The 16,313-nt window shown below is 45.4% G+C and overlaps 1 protein-coding gene across 8 annotated transcripts in view; it reads left to right on the plus strand.

Annotated features, from left to right (window-relative positions):
- The window catches only part of LOC119953985 (protein-tyrosine sulfotransferase 2-like), a 129,823-nt gene that overhangs the window by 56,115 nt on the left and 57,395 nt on the right, over positions 1–16,313 (plus strand). For all 8 annotated transcript variants that reach the window (XM_038778968.1, XM_038778875.1, XM_038779054.1 and 5 more), the window contains exon 2: positions 7,760–7,849. The gene's annotated coding sequence lies outside the window, so the exon portion shown is untranslated. The remainder of the gene's footprint in view (positions 1–7,759; positions 7,850–16,313) is intronic.

Genomic DNA, 16,313 nt, shown 5'->3' on the forward strand with positions numbered 1-16,313 from the left:
CTCGGCCTGATTCAATTTAAGGTCGTTCACCGGGCCCACATGACAGTGGCTCGAATGAGCAAATTCTTTGGGATAGAGGACAAATGCGCTAGGTGCGCAGGAGGACCAGCGAACCACGTTCACATGTTTTGGGCATGCCCTAAGCTTAGGGGGTACTGGGAGGGATTTGCGGGTGTCATGTCCCAGGTGCTAAAAACAAGGGTGGCGATGGGTCCAGGGGTGGCAATTTTTGGGGTTTCGGAAGACCCAGGAATCCAGGGGGAGAAAGAGGCCGATGTTTTGGCCTTTGCATCCCTGATAGCCTGGCGACGAATACTATTGGCATGGAGGGGCTCAAAGCCCCCGAAGACGGAGTTGTGGCTTGCGGACATGTCAAGTTTCCTGGGTATGGAAAAAATTAAGTTTGCCTTGAGGGGATCTGTACAGGGGTTCGCCCGAAGGTGGCAACCATTTATTGACTTCCTTGCGGGAGAGTGAACATCAGCAGGGGATGTTGGGGGAAGGGGGGGGGGGGGGTGTAAGAGTACAGTAGGAGGGATAAATTGGGGGGTAGTACCGGTGGGAGAGGAGCAGGCTTGTGCAGTATGTTACGATTGAAGTATTGAATGTACGTGGATGTTTGCACATTTTTTGCCTTTTTTGCTTTCTTTCTGTTGTTGTCTGTAACTGTTCACAAAGCCAAAAACTACCTCAATAAAATTGTTTATTAAAAAAAAAACTAAGATTTTTTTAAAAAGGTTTTGAATGGGGGGGGGGGGGGGTCACATGATGGGCAGCACAGTAGCATAGTGGTTATCACAGTTGCTTCACAGCTCCAGGGTCCCAAGTTCAATTGCTGACTTGGATCACTGTCCGTGTGGAGTCTGCATGTTCTCCCTGTGCCTGCGTGGGTTTCCTCCGGGTGCTCCAGTTTCCTCCCACAGTGCCAAAATGTGCACGTTAGGTGGATTGACCAAGCTAATTTACCCTTCGTGTCCACAAAGGCTGGGTGGGGTTACTGGGTTACAAGATGTAGGCTTGGGTAGGGTGCTCTTTCCAAAGGCCGGTCCAGATTCAATGGGCCGAATGACCTCATTCTGCACTAAATTCTATGAGCAGCTGCATTTTCATAAACTCTGGCTCTGCTCGTCTTTCAATCGTCTTTTCATCCTGGTGTACATTTCTTAGTTGTCTTTTCTTGGGTTACATGCCACCAGCCTCCCGTCCAATGCCCCTGTCACTACCAGATATCTGCCCCCCTGGCCCACAACCACCTCATCCATCTGGAACTGTACTGTTTTTTGCTAACGTTTGAGCCCTGCCATTAAATCCCGAATGAAACACCTGACTAACCCAGCCCTTCCTGAGACTCACCAGATCCTTCACCCTCAAGTGAGTGCAGCATCGTCAAATCGTCCTTCAAACCTTTCAGATGTGGCAGCATCCTTGAACTCTTGACTGGACCTCCCAACCCCCTTGCGTTCCATGTAATTACCCTGACCAGGGGTCTCTTAAGTCCCCGTTCCCCCCCTCCCCTTATCCGCCATCAACATAACAGCGGGCCCTGTCCAATGAGCCTGACCCGCCCCTATCCATTGTTAACATCGGACTCTTTCCCCCCCTCCCTTCACATCTTAGGCCCATTGAAACCTGCTCGCAAGTAGCCCCTCCCTCCACCTCACCTCTCTTCACTAGCTGACTGATGTTAGCCTGGAAAGACCCCGTGGCATTAAAACGTTCAGGGCGACTGTCACCTTCATGGTCACTGGAAACGGATGTCGTCCCCCGTTACCCCGCAGGGCCAGGTACACCCTGATTTGGCAGATATGTCATACTGTCTCCCTGCTCGGAGTCTTCGGCATGCCTAGTTCAGCAGGTCCTAGAATGACTGGTGCTACCGGTACACACAGGTCCTGATGCAGCACCTCCTTTGCAGCACCTCCTTTGCAGCACCTCCTCCTCCTTGAACTGTTGGGCAGCCGGCCCCCAATCCTGAGCGGCAGCCTCCTGTTCCTCATGGGAAGGCGCCGCTGCTGCAGCTTCCCCCACCCCTCCTCGAGCAGCGCCAGCTCATATAGCCACAATGCATCCCCCAGGGCTACGCCAATTAGCGGGAAGGCCATCATTGCTGGTTGAATTGCAATATCCATTGCCTGCAGGGGGTGAAAATCTCATATGGTAGCATGGTGCATACCCCTGTGTCCACCAGGCTACATGGCCCCAGTTGACACTGCGGGTTTTGGCTCTGCATGGCACCCTGTCTTTGCATCCTTGGACCTGTCGGTGCTCGCCCCCGTGGGGGTCTCTGGCCCTGGTGCCCTTCATTGCTGCCAGGGGAACTGTCAGCTGCCGCTGCCCTTGCCAGCGGGTTGCTCCGTGGCCCCCGCCTTGTGCCCCCCATCGGGGCTACTCTGGGCATTGTCCTGGATGGGCCGTCTGATGCCTTTCCGGTGGGTGGCAGCTGGTTAGATGGTTGGGGGGCGGGGGGGCAGCCGAAGGGCTGGTGTCACTCTGCAGAACCAGGGGCCAAGATGGATGGTCAGTGGGGTGCGCAGCAATGGCGGTCAGTGTCCGGATCTGCCCCAGTTCCGTGGGGGGGTCACTTCGGGCGCGCCCCCCCCCCCCCCCCCCCCCCCAACCACCCAAACCGACCCTGGTATGGCCGCCACTCCAGCCGGCCCGACCAGTGTCCGGCCCGGCAGTCCACAGTCTCGCCTCTGTGTCCTACGTCCTCTCTCTCAGCCACAGCGCCTGTTTCGCGATTTTTAAAAGCACAAGTAAACCACGCCATCGGGGATTCGGCCCATCGAGGTGGAGAACCGCGGAGGCCCACTAGTGATATGCAAACACCATTTACTGTACGTGAGTTCCGGAATACATTTGACGCCACTGTCGAGGCGTCAGAGAATTGCGATTTGGCGTCAAATCGGTGCCCACTGCAATTTTTGGAGTCTGTACCGATTCTCCACTCAATTGCGCTTTGTGATTTTGGCATCGGCCGATGGAGAATTCCGCCACTGGTGTCGAGACCCTGACAAAAGTGATTGATATCACTGAATGCAGTGACATCCTTTGTTCGGTTATTGTGTAGTTTAGCATAAAGCTACTGTCAATATGTTTGTACTTCTGCCATATCTCATGTGACTGTTTGAGATAATCATTGTTTCTTGAAAAGAATAGTCCTTCATTAAACATAAGGGTGACACAATTATGTTATGTTTTTAAGTGTTTTTAAAAATACAAAACGTGTGTGCATGTATTTTGTGAGGCTTTTACCTAGATTTTGCAATTAAACCTGTCTGTACAATTTCAATTTATTGGGAAGAAAGTATATTGAAGCATCAGATCTTGAAGATTTTAAAAAAAAAATACTTTGGGTGGGGTTACTGGGTTATTGGGATAGGGTGGAGGTGTTGACCTTGGGTAGGGTGCTCTTTCCAAGAGCCGGTGCAGACTCGATGGGCTGAATGGCCTCCTTCTGCACTGTAAATTCTCTGATATATATAGTCAAACTATTTTATTTCCTTATCTGTCCTCCAAGAAACATTCTGTGGAGCCAAATGGAGGAAATAATGTTGCTGCTGCTCGGGACTAAGTTTGAACTAAACATTAGACGAGTTTCAAATTGTTGGGTGAACTTATTTGCACCCAACCTACCTCGTTGAAACAAAGTTAGGAAGATAGCAATTTGAAATAAGCTGTTTGTTTGCGAGCAAACAGGAAAGGCAAAATACTGATTTTACCAATGGCACCCACATCCCGTTAATACATTTTAAAATCTGGTGGAATGTGATATTTTGGTCACGTTATGATGGGATATATTTGAAATTCATGGGAGGGAGAGATTGAGAGAAATTTGATTCCCTCTTCTAATGATCTTCTTGACCTCCTTTTCACAAGAAAAACTGATAAGTAACCCTGGCCACAGCCAGATGGAATGGATACTGCAATCCTATAAGGAAGGTGAAACTCTTAGCACACTAATCTGATTTAATTGGGGCTACGTTCTAGTGGAAAAGGGTAAGTAGGGAATTGGCAAGAACCTTAAACTAGTGAGATGGAGGGGGTATGATGTGTGGGGAGAGATCTACGTTCTACAAGAAATGAAACAAGGCTAAAATAAACATAGGGAAAGGAGGGTATGGGTTAAAGGTATAATCTAAGGAAGGACAAAATAACTAGGAAACAAACAAGATTGTAAAAAGATGTGTAAAAATTAACGGGGAGGTAAACCGTGCATAGTGTCCATAATAAACTGGCGAACTGGAGGCAATAATTGTGAGGAACCAGATGTGGCAGGGACTACTGAGCCATGGCTACAGAAAAATCAGGACTGGGAATTTAACATTTAACTGCAACTAAACTGGACAAGCCATATAAATACTGTGGCTATAAGAGCAGGTCAGGGGCTATGAATCTGCAGCTATTAACTCACCTTCTGACTCCCCAAAGCCTGTCCACCATCTACAAGGCACACACACTTACCTGGATGTTTGCAGCTCACTCCAACAATACTAGAGAAGCTCCACCAACCAGGACAAAGCTGGAGCTTCCACAAATATTCTCTCCCTCTGCCATAAATGAACGATGGCAGCAGTGTGTACCAACGACAAGATGCACCGAAGGAACTCGTCAAGGCTCCTTTGCAGCACCTTCCTAACCCTCGGCCGCCACCATCTGGAACATAACTAGGAGCACAAAGGAGTAGGCTGCTCGGGTCTGCCCTGCCATTCAATAATGTGGAAGCTTTGGAAAAGATGCAAAGGAGATTTACCAGGATGTTGCCTGGAATGGAGAGTAGGTCTTACGAGGAAAGGTTGAGGGTGCTAGGCCTTTTCTCATTAGAACGGAGAAGGATGAGGGGCGACTTGATAGAGGTTTATAAGATGATCAGGGGAATAGATAGAGTAGACAGTCAAAGACTTTTTTTCCCCAGGTGGAACAAACCATTACAAGGGGACATAAATTTAAGATAAATGGTGGAAGATATAGGGGGAATGTCAGAGGTAGGTTCTTTACCCAGAGAGTAGTGGGGGCATGGAATGCACTGCCTGTGGAAGTAGTTGAGTCAGAAACTTTAGGGACCTTCAAGCGGCTATTGGATAGGTACATGGATTATGGTAGAATAATGGAGTGTAGATTAATTTGTTCTTAAGGGGCAGCACGGTAGCATTGTGGATAGCACAGTTGCTTCACAGCTCCAGGGTCCCAGGTTCGATTTCGGCTTGGGTCACTGTCTGTCTGGAGTCTGCACATCCTCCCCGTGTGTGCGTGGGTTTCCTCCGGGTGCTCCGGTTTCCTCCCACAGTCCAAAGATATGCAGGTTGGGTGGATTGGCCATGATAAATTGCCCTTAGTGTCCAAAATTCTATGATTTACCTAGGACAAAAGTTCGGCACAACATCATGGGCCGAAGAGCCTGTTCCGTGCTGTATTTCTCTTTATAAAAAAAAAAAATAATGATCATGGCTGATCTCATCTCTGCCTCAACTCCACTTTTTCTTGTCTGTTCTCCATAAATCTTAAACCCATTACTAATTAATCTTTCCATCTCCTCATTCACTAAATGTCCTGACCTCCACCGCACTCTGGGATAGTGAATTCCACAGATTTACTACCTGTTGAGAGATTTCTCCTCATCTGTTTAAAATCTTCTACCCCTGGGGCAGCATGGTGGCGCAATAGTTAGCACTGCTGCCTCCCGATGCTGAGGACCTGGGTCATTGTCCATGTGGAGTTTGCACATTCTACCTGTGTCTGTGTGGGTCTCACCCCCACAACCCAAAGATGTGCAGGGTAGGTCGATTGGCCACCCAAATTGCCCCTTAATTGGGAAAAAACAAAAACAATCTGCCCTTTATCCTAAAACTATGACCTCTCATTCTAAATTGCCCCAGAAGAGGAAACTTAATGAATACCCTTAACCTGTTAATGCAATTGACATACCAACCATCAATCCCCTTTTCTTTAAACCTAAACTTATTTTCAAACAAAAAATGAGTTTCCATATTTTGTACACCACATCGTAATTTAGCTCTGACTGGTGAGGATGTGGAATTAACTACCACAGGAAGTAATTGAGGTTAATGCCATAGATTTTGTTTTAAGGCGAGACTAGATAAGCATATGAGAGGGAAAGAAATAGAGGGTTATGTTGCTCATGTTGAATGAAGATGGGAGGAGGCTTGAATGGGCGTGTGGAACATGCGCTGAATTGCCTGTTCGTTGAATGATTTTACGAACATAGAATATTAAGAAAAGGCTAATATTCCACAAGCATAACAGGCATCCAACACTAACCTCACTGCCACCTAGCTTATTTACTTAAACACTAGAATTATGGAGATGTAGATAACAAAATGATTTTTAAAAGTTTTTCAGTGGAAAAGTGGGATAAAAAAAAACAAATTGATTGTTGGGAGGGGGCAGAAGAGACAGAATTTGTGAAAGGAATGTTGCATTCTTACTCTAGACTTTGTTCCCTCCTTACTTTGTTATTCAAGTCAAGTAGTGTTCGTTGTGTATGTGTGTGTCTCTGTGTGAGAGACTCTGGGATAGGGGTGTGTGTGTGTGTGTGGGTAGAGTTGGGATAAGTTTATTTTTAATTGAGCAGTGTTACACTTGTATTTAATCTTATGCTTGGTACCTAATGTGAACTAGCTGATTTAGTCCCCTTGGGTCATGATGGTTACTTTTCTCTGTGCTTTGTAAAGCATACTTTTTTTTTGAAGTAGGATGACTGAAATTGCATCCATAGTCCAGATTGATCCCCGCCATTTGATCTGTAAAATGGACAGTTCGTTCTAATTTGTAATTCACTACGCTATAGACCATGACGATAAGATCCTATCAGGGTAAAAAAATAAAATACTGCTGTGGCTGGAAAACTGACCTAAAACAGAAATGCTGGAAATACTCCAAGTGGGCCTCACGGTAGTATAGGGGCCTCACGGTAGCATGGTGGTTAGCATCAATGCTTCACAGCTCCAGGGTCCCAGGTTCGATTCCCGGCTGGGTCACTGTCTGTGTGGAGTCTGCACGTCCTCCCCGTGTGTGCGTGGGTTTTCTCCGGGTGCTCCGGTTTCCTCCCACAGTCCAAAGATGTGCGGGTTAGGTGGATTGGCCATGCTAAATTGCCCGTAGTGTAAGGTTAATGGGGGGATTGTTGGGTATACGGGTTAAAGTAGGGTGATCATTGCTCGGCACAACATCGAGGGCCGAAGGGCCTGTTCTGTGCTGTACTGTTCTATGTTCTATGTTCTATGAGGTAGCATGTATGGAGAGAGAAACGGAGGGTGCATATTTACAGCTGCATTACCCTCAAATCTTTGAGTGGCATGGGGTGGTAGTGGTGTTCCCATTGTCTGTTTGGGAGGGGTGGGGGTGCTAAAATTTAACTTTGAGATTGGGGCACCCTTTAAAAATGTCACACACCCCCCCCCCCCCCCCCCCCCCGGCTAGCGCTTTGAAATTGCACAGCGTGCTGTTTAATCAGGCGAGAAAGGCATCTGTGAAGCCAGCAGGTGTCTCTCTCAATTTCTCACCTGATCAACACTTCCATGCAATTTTGGGATAATTCCACTTGAGAGTTAATGTTACAGGTCAATAATACTTCATTAATTCTGCTCAATTTCTGGAATGTAAACAAGCCTGTTTTCATTCCAGGTTTGGAAATATTTAAACTTGGTGAATAAATTGTTTGCATTTATTGATCAATAGTTTGCGCCAGAGATTTAATATTGTCAATAGTTTTTAATTATTGTTTGTTTTTCCTCCCCAGTTCTTTGTCTCGTGCATTTGGTGAAGCGGACTGTGAAATGTCAAAATGATTTGGCAACACTCAAGATTGTGTCAATGCTGCATCTATAAGGTATGAAATGTATTAAATACAATATTTTTCTGCACAAGGTAGCAATTCATATTATATAGAATATAGAACATACAGTGCAGGAGGAGGCCATTCGGCTCATCGGGTCTGCACTGACCCACTTAAGCCCTCACTTCCATCCTATCCCTGTAATCCTATCCCCAATAATCCCTCCTAACCTTTTTGGTCACTACGGGCAATTTATCATGGCCAATCCACCTAACCTGCACTGAACATCTTTGGACTGTGGGAGGAAACCGGAGCACCCAGAGGAAACCCACTCAGACACTGGGAGAACGTGCAGACTTAGCACAGATAGTGACCTAGCAGGGAATCAAACCTGGGACACTGGCGCTGTGAAGCCACAGTGCTATCCACTTGTGCTACCGTGCTGCCTATTGTAACTCTTCCTTGCAAAGAATTAAAAACATAATGTAATATTTACTGGTTGCAGTGTGTACCTATAAGTCGCTTTCCATTTCACAGCTAGAAATATATTGTAGTAAAGTATTTTGGTTCTAAATGTAATTGGGAATTTAAGATGGTTGGTTGATATTGTGCTTCTGCAGGAAACTATTTGAGGTAAGTTACAATTCATCAAAGTGTAGTATATTCTCTGGTCTTTGATTCACTTTTACTTTAGATAATAGTCAGCTATTTCATATGAATATACAATATATTGGAAAAATATAATTTTAGTTCAGAGGTTTCTGATGGTTTGAAGAATGAGGATTAATGTCAAGTGGTGAGTAGAGTCATTTTTACCCTAACATTTTATTACAATTTTGTGATCATTCAGATGTTTTATAATACAGATACACTGGGCCCAATTCACCGAGCCTCCGCACCAAAATCGCGAGAGGCTCGGGGGCGGAGAATGGGCATTGACACTGAAACCGGGCGACGCCACTCCTGCGATTCTCCTTCCCCAGAGAATCGCGCTCTACGCAGTGCAGTAAAGGGGCCATTGACAGAGGCCCCCGCCCAGCGATTCTCCGACGACAATTGGCCGAGTTCCCGACGTGTGGTTCTAACCACGTTTTGTCTATCGGGAACGGTCAGAGGTGGCTGGGGAGTCAGTCTGCAGCCACCCTGCTGGGGACCGGGGGGGGGGGGGGGGGGGGGGGGGGGGGGGGTGGAGAACCTTCACCAGGAGGGGGCCTCGTGGATGGCCAGGCTGGCGATCGGAGGCCACCAATCTGCGGGCGCGCTGACTTGGGGTAGCCTATATTTCCGCGGTGTGAGTCCGCCATGCCGCGCGGGGCGGTTGCCAAAGGCCGCTGCCATGCGCATGCACGGATTCCCGACCGATAGTGCAGGGCCCCGTATTCGCAGGCAGAGCTGCGAGGAGTATTCCGGGGCCCTGCTAGCCTGCTGCAAATTGGAGAATCACTCTGGACTTTCTTCAGGATAGTCCAGAGTGAAACACCTGCACTTTGACGCTGGAGTGGGGACATGCCCCATTATTGGAAAAAAGAAACTGCCGGAGAAAGATGTTGAACTGATGCTTCGACTAGAAGACACAAGTCTTTGTTAAAATTGCTTTCCAGGATGTAATAACAGCCATAAAGTTGACCATTTTCTGTTCGTATTGGAAAGACTATGGCACAGTGGTTAGCACAGCTGCCTCACCATTTCAGGGACCCAGGTTCAATTCTTATTTTTCATTCGTTTATTGGCATTTTCAAAATTTATAATCAGTTTATGTACATTGGCCTTGTTTATTTACTGTATTATTCAGAAAGATTTGTCTTGTCCTGGCCTTAATTTCCCCTATTTACATTCCGCCACCCTCTGGCTCGGCGTGTGTGTCCTGGTCTTTTTTTTTTGCGCAGGGGGGGGAAGTGGAGCGTTCTCTCTCTCTCTTCTCTCCCCCCCCCCCCCCCCCCCCCCCCCCCCCCCCCCCCCCCCCCCCCCCCCCCCCCCCCCCCCCCCCCCCCCCTTACACACACACACACACTTTAATTGTGTATGTGGCTGAAGGCCTCCTTCTGCAGTGTAGGGAGATATGATTAAAGAGTAAGTAATTACATGGATAACTTGTTGAGGGAAAGCCAGAAGCATCTTGGTTGTCTTTACTTCAGTGATAACACTCTCCTAGGTCAGTAGGTTGTGGATTCAACTTCATTCCAGATATTTGAGCAAATAGAGCTGTCTTTTAACAGTCCTCTAGAGATGAACTGGGAAGCAAAAGGGCTTAACAGTGGAATGCATTGGGAAGCCTGGTGTCTTCCTGATGTAATAGGATATTCCCAGAAGTGGGACTGCCTGTTAGCTGGAGGTGTGTAGCCAATTAATTTATTTACATAGCCTATTAATGACCATGTGCTAACATATTGCCAGCAACAGATTGGGCTCCTACAGCGTGTCTATCGAGACTGCCTCGCAGTAATTTCACGGAGGGGTGGGAAGCCTGGGTTTTCGTTGCGCTATGATCATTAGAGGGGCTCTCTTGACTCAAGCAACTGCCCTCCACCTCTCCCAATGCTGGAGAGTTCACCCCTCCAGTCGCTGGGGCGTGGCCCTTAGATGTTTCTTTTTTTAAAAATTACCAATCTTTTGAGGTGAAGGAGCCCTTGCTTCTCCCTCCAGCCTCAACAGCGACTAGCTCTGGCTGTGGTGTTGCCAAACTGTCATCCCACTGACTGGATCGGCAGCTCTAAGAAGCGGGCTGATGTCCTTAATTTGATGGTCATCATGGCAGTGGCCTCATAATTACTATTGGTATAACATAGTCGTTTGCACAGTCTCAGGACCGGCATTCGGTCCTGGCTCTGGACTCCTAAAATTCAAATCCATAATTCGGGCTGATACCATAATGCAACATTGGGGAGATGTGGCATTAAATTGAGTTCCTGTTTGCGCTCTAGTATGGATGTAAAAGACCCCCTACCACTATTTAGAAAGTACTAGCCAACATTTATCTCCTAGAGGCCTAAGAGTCTTGGTAACTTTATATTGAACACTTTATATAAAAAAAATCATTCTTGGGATGTGGGCTTCGCTGGTCAGACCAGCGTTTATTGTCCATCCCGCCCTCATTGCCCTTTAGCAGATTGTGGTGAACTGACTTCTTAACCATTGCAGTCCATGTGATGTAGTTGCACCCACAATGCTGTTAGTAAGGAAGATCAACCAATGCATAGTAACAATGAACATTGGCCTGTTTCCAATCTATTGATGCATCTCCAGTGTCCGATTTGTCAGTGAATTTTGAAGACAAACAGGAGAAATTAATTGGTCAGAATGCCAAAGGGATGTTTTCAGAGATCTCTGATGTTGTCACAAGGAAATGCCCCTTTTTATTTCAAAATATGTTTGTGCTGCTTTCAACTGACTGGAAATATTGCAATTTGAACTGAGACAGAGCAAGCTGCTTAAAGATATAAACACCCAGGAAATTGTTCATGTTAAGTGTCATCAATGAATGGCAAAGACTTGCATGCAAGAGCCATGAAGGTGAAAATCCTCATTTAAAAAATCCCATATACAATACTAAATAAAGTCATCGACCATTAGTTTCCAGGTTCAAACGAAGCACATTACTAACAAAGTGCAAATAAAAACTAGGCAAGATCATGTAGAATTTGACATCCGATTCTCTTGTGGAAAAATAAGTTTAATGGTAGTGTTATGGGCCAGGGTTCAAAGAACCCCAAAGTGTATCATGGAGTTCACCTGACCCACAAATTTTAATAGATTGTGGTATGGGGAGCACACAACCCACTCTACAGGTGTGGTACAGCAGAAATGGAAAAGTATGTTTTAAAGCAAAACAATGTTTATTCTCTGAACTCGAGTTAACCTTTTTTAAAACATAGTGAACATCTTAGGAACCATTAAATCAAATACAACCCCCAAAGAATACAACACTAAGTAATCCTTACGCTGTCCTTTTAACATCCATAAGACTTAAAAAATAACTTTTCACAGAAGCACAACAGGTTAAAGTCACTACTGAGAGCAGTTATTAGTTTTAAATCACCAAAGGATTGATTTACATTCTTTAGATTACAGAGAGAGAGACTCTTACACCTTCTGGCTGTGACTGCAGCTATCAAGCTCTGAAAACGAAACTAAAACACACCCTGCAGCAAACGGCCTAAAACGAAAGTAAAAAGCCAACAGACAGCCCAGCTCCACCCACACTCTGACATCTCTGATAAACACCCATTTCTTAAGGGTACATTTCTTAAACACCCATTTCTTAAAGGTACTCTCACATGACAGTAGGTAGTACTGCAGTTATTGTAAAAAACCTTTTTTGGAAAGGAAAACTTTGTGACAGTTTGAAGTATCATTCAGTTAATTTTCAACTAACTTTGACTTTTTCCAGAAATTAACTTCTTTGTCTTTTTATTGGTTTATATTCATGTCCTATAAATTGGATTGTTAGTTTTGACCATTTGATTGGATGCATTCTTCCAGTTTGTTGTTATGAATAGAATTTTGTTAATGGCCGAGCAGTTGGCTTGCATCCATTTTGAACTGCTTTGAGATTCCCTGACCTTCTCATGTGAAACAACTTGACCTTCAGAATACTGAACATCCTTCAAAACTATTTGAACCCACGTAGATTTTGTGCGGCAAGTACGGCAGAAAAATATTTTTCTGTAAGCCTAAAATACTATTCATAACTTTCTATAGTATGTGGTGAAATAAATAAAGATAATGCTGGAAATACCTGTAGGTTTGTCAGTGTGAAAATCCCAGATGTTCCTGCCCCACTGGCTCCGAGAAGAGCCATCTCCACGCCAATTAAGGGATGCCCCAAATGAAAATCTTAACTTTAATAAATTTCTTGATGGGGACTGGTTACTGACCTGAAAATAAATACTCCTGTTTCCCTTCTCGGTGATGAAAGTTAATCCCATCATCTCCTACCGATACTTCAATTATGGAATCCCAGCCATCTTATTATACACTCCCTTTTTACCTTGATGGAATATATTTGACTTGAACTCTTTCAATCTTTTAGTTTAAAAAATCTATTGTTGCTACACTAGTCTTATTTTCCACTTTTTATTTCCATTTAAGCTTAAAATCCCTTTTTTCTTTTTTGCCTCACTAATTATTTTTTCCGGTAAAATCCCTTTGATGTTGACATTTTTCTTTTGCTAACTGTACACTGACCTTAATTATGTTATAGCCATTGCTTCCTCAAGAGTTCCATCTTTGCTCTGCTTGATTACCGAGAAATGGATCATTTAATACATTCTTCCCGGTTGAAACAATGACAAATTAGCTTCTATTTTGCTGGGGACAGGTCATCAAAGGCACTGGCTATCTGCTGCCAATGCCAGGCAGTCAGTGGTAGCCTAGTTCTGAAAAGATTGTAGATGCTAGGGTTTCCTGTTCAGGCAAATGCATGGAGGCAGCTTACCAGCAGCTAGCTCGGGGCCAATCAGATGCACAGAGATCAGTGGATCATAGTTGTCGCTGAAGATCCCCCTGTAGAAGGGTTTCTTCTCTACAAGGTGGCCTGCCGGCTGTGGCTACGTTTAATTTAAAAGGTAAGTGCCTCTTCCGAAGGCACCTCAAGATGATTGAATGTGCAGCAGCCTCAGGAACCTACCCACTGTCCTTAATTGGCCAACGGATGCAGAGGTGGCTAATTAGGAGACCGCCTCTGTCACTGGGTGTGTTGCCAACATGTGGGGTCAGAGCTGAGAAAGTCCCATCATTATTGTTAAGGCGTTAGATTCAATTTTCAACAGAAAAATTAACATCACGTGGGAGAGAATCCTCCCATTTCATCCCACAATTCAAATTCATTCTGAAGTGGACTCTAATTTTTTATAATAATTCACAGGAGGGAAAGGCTTCAACATGTTTTATTTGTTTGCAGAAAACTGAACCCTGTGAATGTATGTCAATTCCGGCAAATATAATTGAGCCATGTTACAAACTACTGATTATCTTAAATTGGTTGTTAGTAAGTAGAGTCGCCATTCTCCCAAATGACCATAGGCTGCTTTCTCCGTTGAGCGGGAGAGCTGACTGGTGGTGATTTATCCTGAGGATCACCACCCCCCAGGCAAGATAGAGAAGACAGTTTGAAATTTGGCATTCTTGCATTTGTTCTGATGAGCACAAGATGAAAAGCTTTGGTCATATGCCTCTCTTTTGAACAATATTCAAGTTCTCTACTGCCAAGCAACTCTTGCACGTCCGCGAATAGCATCCATGCCGTTAAATTGCATTCTGAATTGATGTGGTGCTGCTTAATTGAGTGTTGCCAATACAGTTTTAACACTCTCATATCATGAATAAGCTCTTTGAAATGCCCCATTTTAATGTTGCTTTACAGTAATATTAAACTTGCATTTCTGCTTGTGCTTAATTTTGAATTATCAAACACAGAAAAAAACATTCGGCACCATAATTCTCTTGGTTTTGGATCTCAATCCCAAAACAAAATCAAATGAAGGAATGAAACATGTGTGATTTAAAACTTTTTGGATCTACACCAAAGAGTTGAGTCAAGTCAATTTATTGACGAAAGCTTTTGGGAGAAAGCCAGGCACTCCGCAGTGCTCGTGGTCACCTTTTATAGCCTCTTTTATACATGTACATGGGTTAGTTCCTAATTAGCTTGGGGTGTTAAATACACGACCAATTAGGCTCCCCTAGCAACAATTGGCTTCCAATCACATTCCTCTGAAACCATTCATTATCTAATGCTGCAACTCCTTGTTCACAGTTACAAGGATAACAGGTGTCTCAATAGTTAATTGGTTTGTTTCAAACACGAGCTTTCGGAGCACGGCTCCTTCTTCAGGTGAGGAGCCGTGCTCCGAAAGCTCGTGTTTGAAACAAACCTGTTGGACTTTAACCTGGTGTTGTAAGACTTCTTACTGTGCTCACCCCAGTCCAACGCCGGCATCTCCACATCATCAATAGTTAATGGTCAGTTTGTCAGCTACGAATGACTCAGCAATTAGTCAGAACATTGCAGATGTGTTAGTAAGTCAGCTAGAGAATGACTCTCTACTAGCCCTTCTTATCAGGTCATTGCAGAATTAGATTGCCTTGGTTGTCAGCCCACTATTGCAGGCATAAGCTAGTGTCGAATGACTTAGCAGTCCACACTATTGTAGGCATAAGCTAATAATTAAACATAATAAAATAAAGAGATTAAATGAGTAACCTCTAATGTAACAGTTTTGGATCTCAATCCCAAAAGAAAGTCGAATGAAGCATGTATGATTTAAAACTTTTTGGATCTTCTCTCCTGTTACAATCGCCGTGGGGAATTGCAAACCAAGATAACCAAATGACCCACAAGTTGTTTACAATATCTTGTGACTTTTAACACAAATCAGAAGTATTATGGATGGGAGGAGGTGGTAGGAGTACCTTTCTCTTTTTTTTTGTTTCTCACCTACTTGGCTGACCATGAAAATGTTTTTTGAAAAGGTGTTTTAAACCTTTTGAACATTTGTGACTTTCCGAAATAGAGATGAGCAGGCTTTTTAGTGAGCTTAAAGAAAGGATAAACGTTTATATAGGCCAAATTTATGCAGAGGGTAGTTGGAGTCTGGAATTCGCTGCCTGAGTTGGTGGTGGAGGCAGATATCCTGAACTTTTTTTTTGTAAAGGTACCTGGATCTGTTCTGCGCTACAGGGCTATGGACCGGATGCAGGAAGGTGGGAGGCGGATTAGAAAGGGCACCCGGGTGTCGTCGGGCTGGCATAGACACGATGGGCTAAATGGTCTCCTTCTGTGCTGTAACTTTTCTCTGATTCTATACAACATTCAAAATGTAAATACAGCAAAATACCCAATCCTTCAAATTCTCAGACAAATACACACAACAAGATAATTTGAAACATTGCACTTAATAGAGTAGCAAGCAATGTCATTTGTTCTTAACCAATCCTTTAAAACAAAAAGCATTGTTGGCATGAGAGATGTCTCTGTTCCCTGAAGAGCATAATGGTTGGAAGTTTCTGCCTTTTAATAAGAAATTCTAGCCAAGCCTCTTTAGAGAAGAAGTGTAATCTTGCAGGTGAAAACTAATTCGGCCCTTTCACTGCCTGAGATGACTGTCCGGGGCGGGACTTTCCGACCCTTCGCGGGGGGGGGGGGGGGGGGGGGGGGGTGCGGCAGGCGGCGGCAGCGGAGTGAATCCCGCTCCGATGCCAGCTGCCAAATTCTCCGGCGCCAGATTTCGGATGGGTGCGGGGATCGTGCTGCGCTGGTCGGGGGCCGTTGGCCGCGCCCCCCCCCCCTTCCCGGCAATTCTTCGGGCTCCGATGGGCCGAGCAGCTGCCCGTTTCCAGCCAGTCCCGCCGGCAAGGATTAGACCTGGTCCATACCGGCAGGACCTGGCTTGGAGGGCAGCTCATGGGAGACCTCCGGGGGCCCCCCACAGTTGCCGAGCCCATGATCGGGGCCACGATCTGCGGGGGGACTGTGCCGTGGGGGCACTCTTTCCCTCCACGCCGGCCTGTGTAAGGCTCC

Source organism: Scyliorhinus canicula, chromosome 1, assembly GCF_902713615.1.
Source record: "Scyliorhinus canicula chromosome 1, sScyCan1.1, whole genome shotgun sequence".
Classification (NCBI taxonomy): Eukaryota; Metazoa; Chordata; class Chondrichthyes; order Carcharhiniformes; family Scyliorhinidae; genus Scyliorhinus; species Scyliorhinus canicula.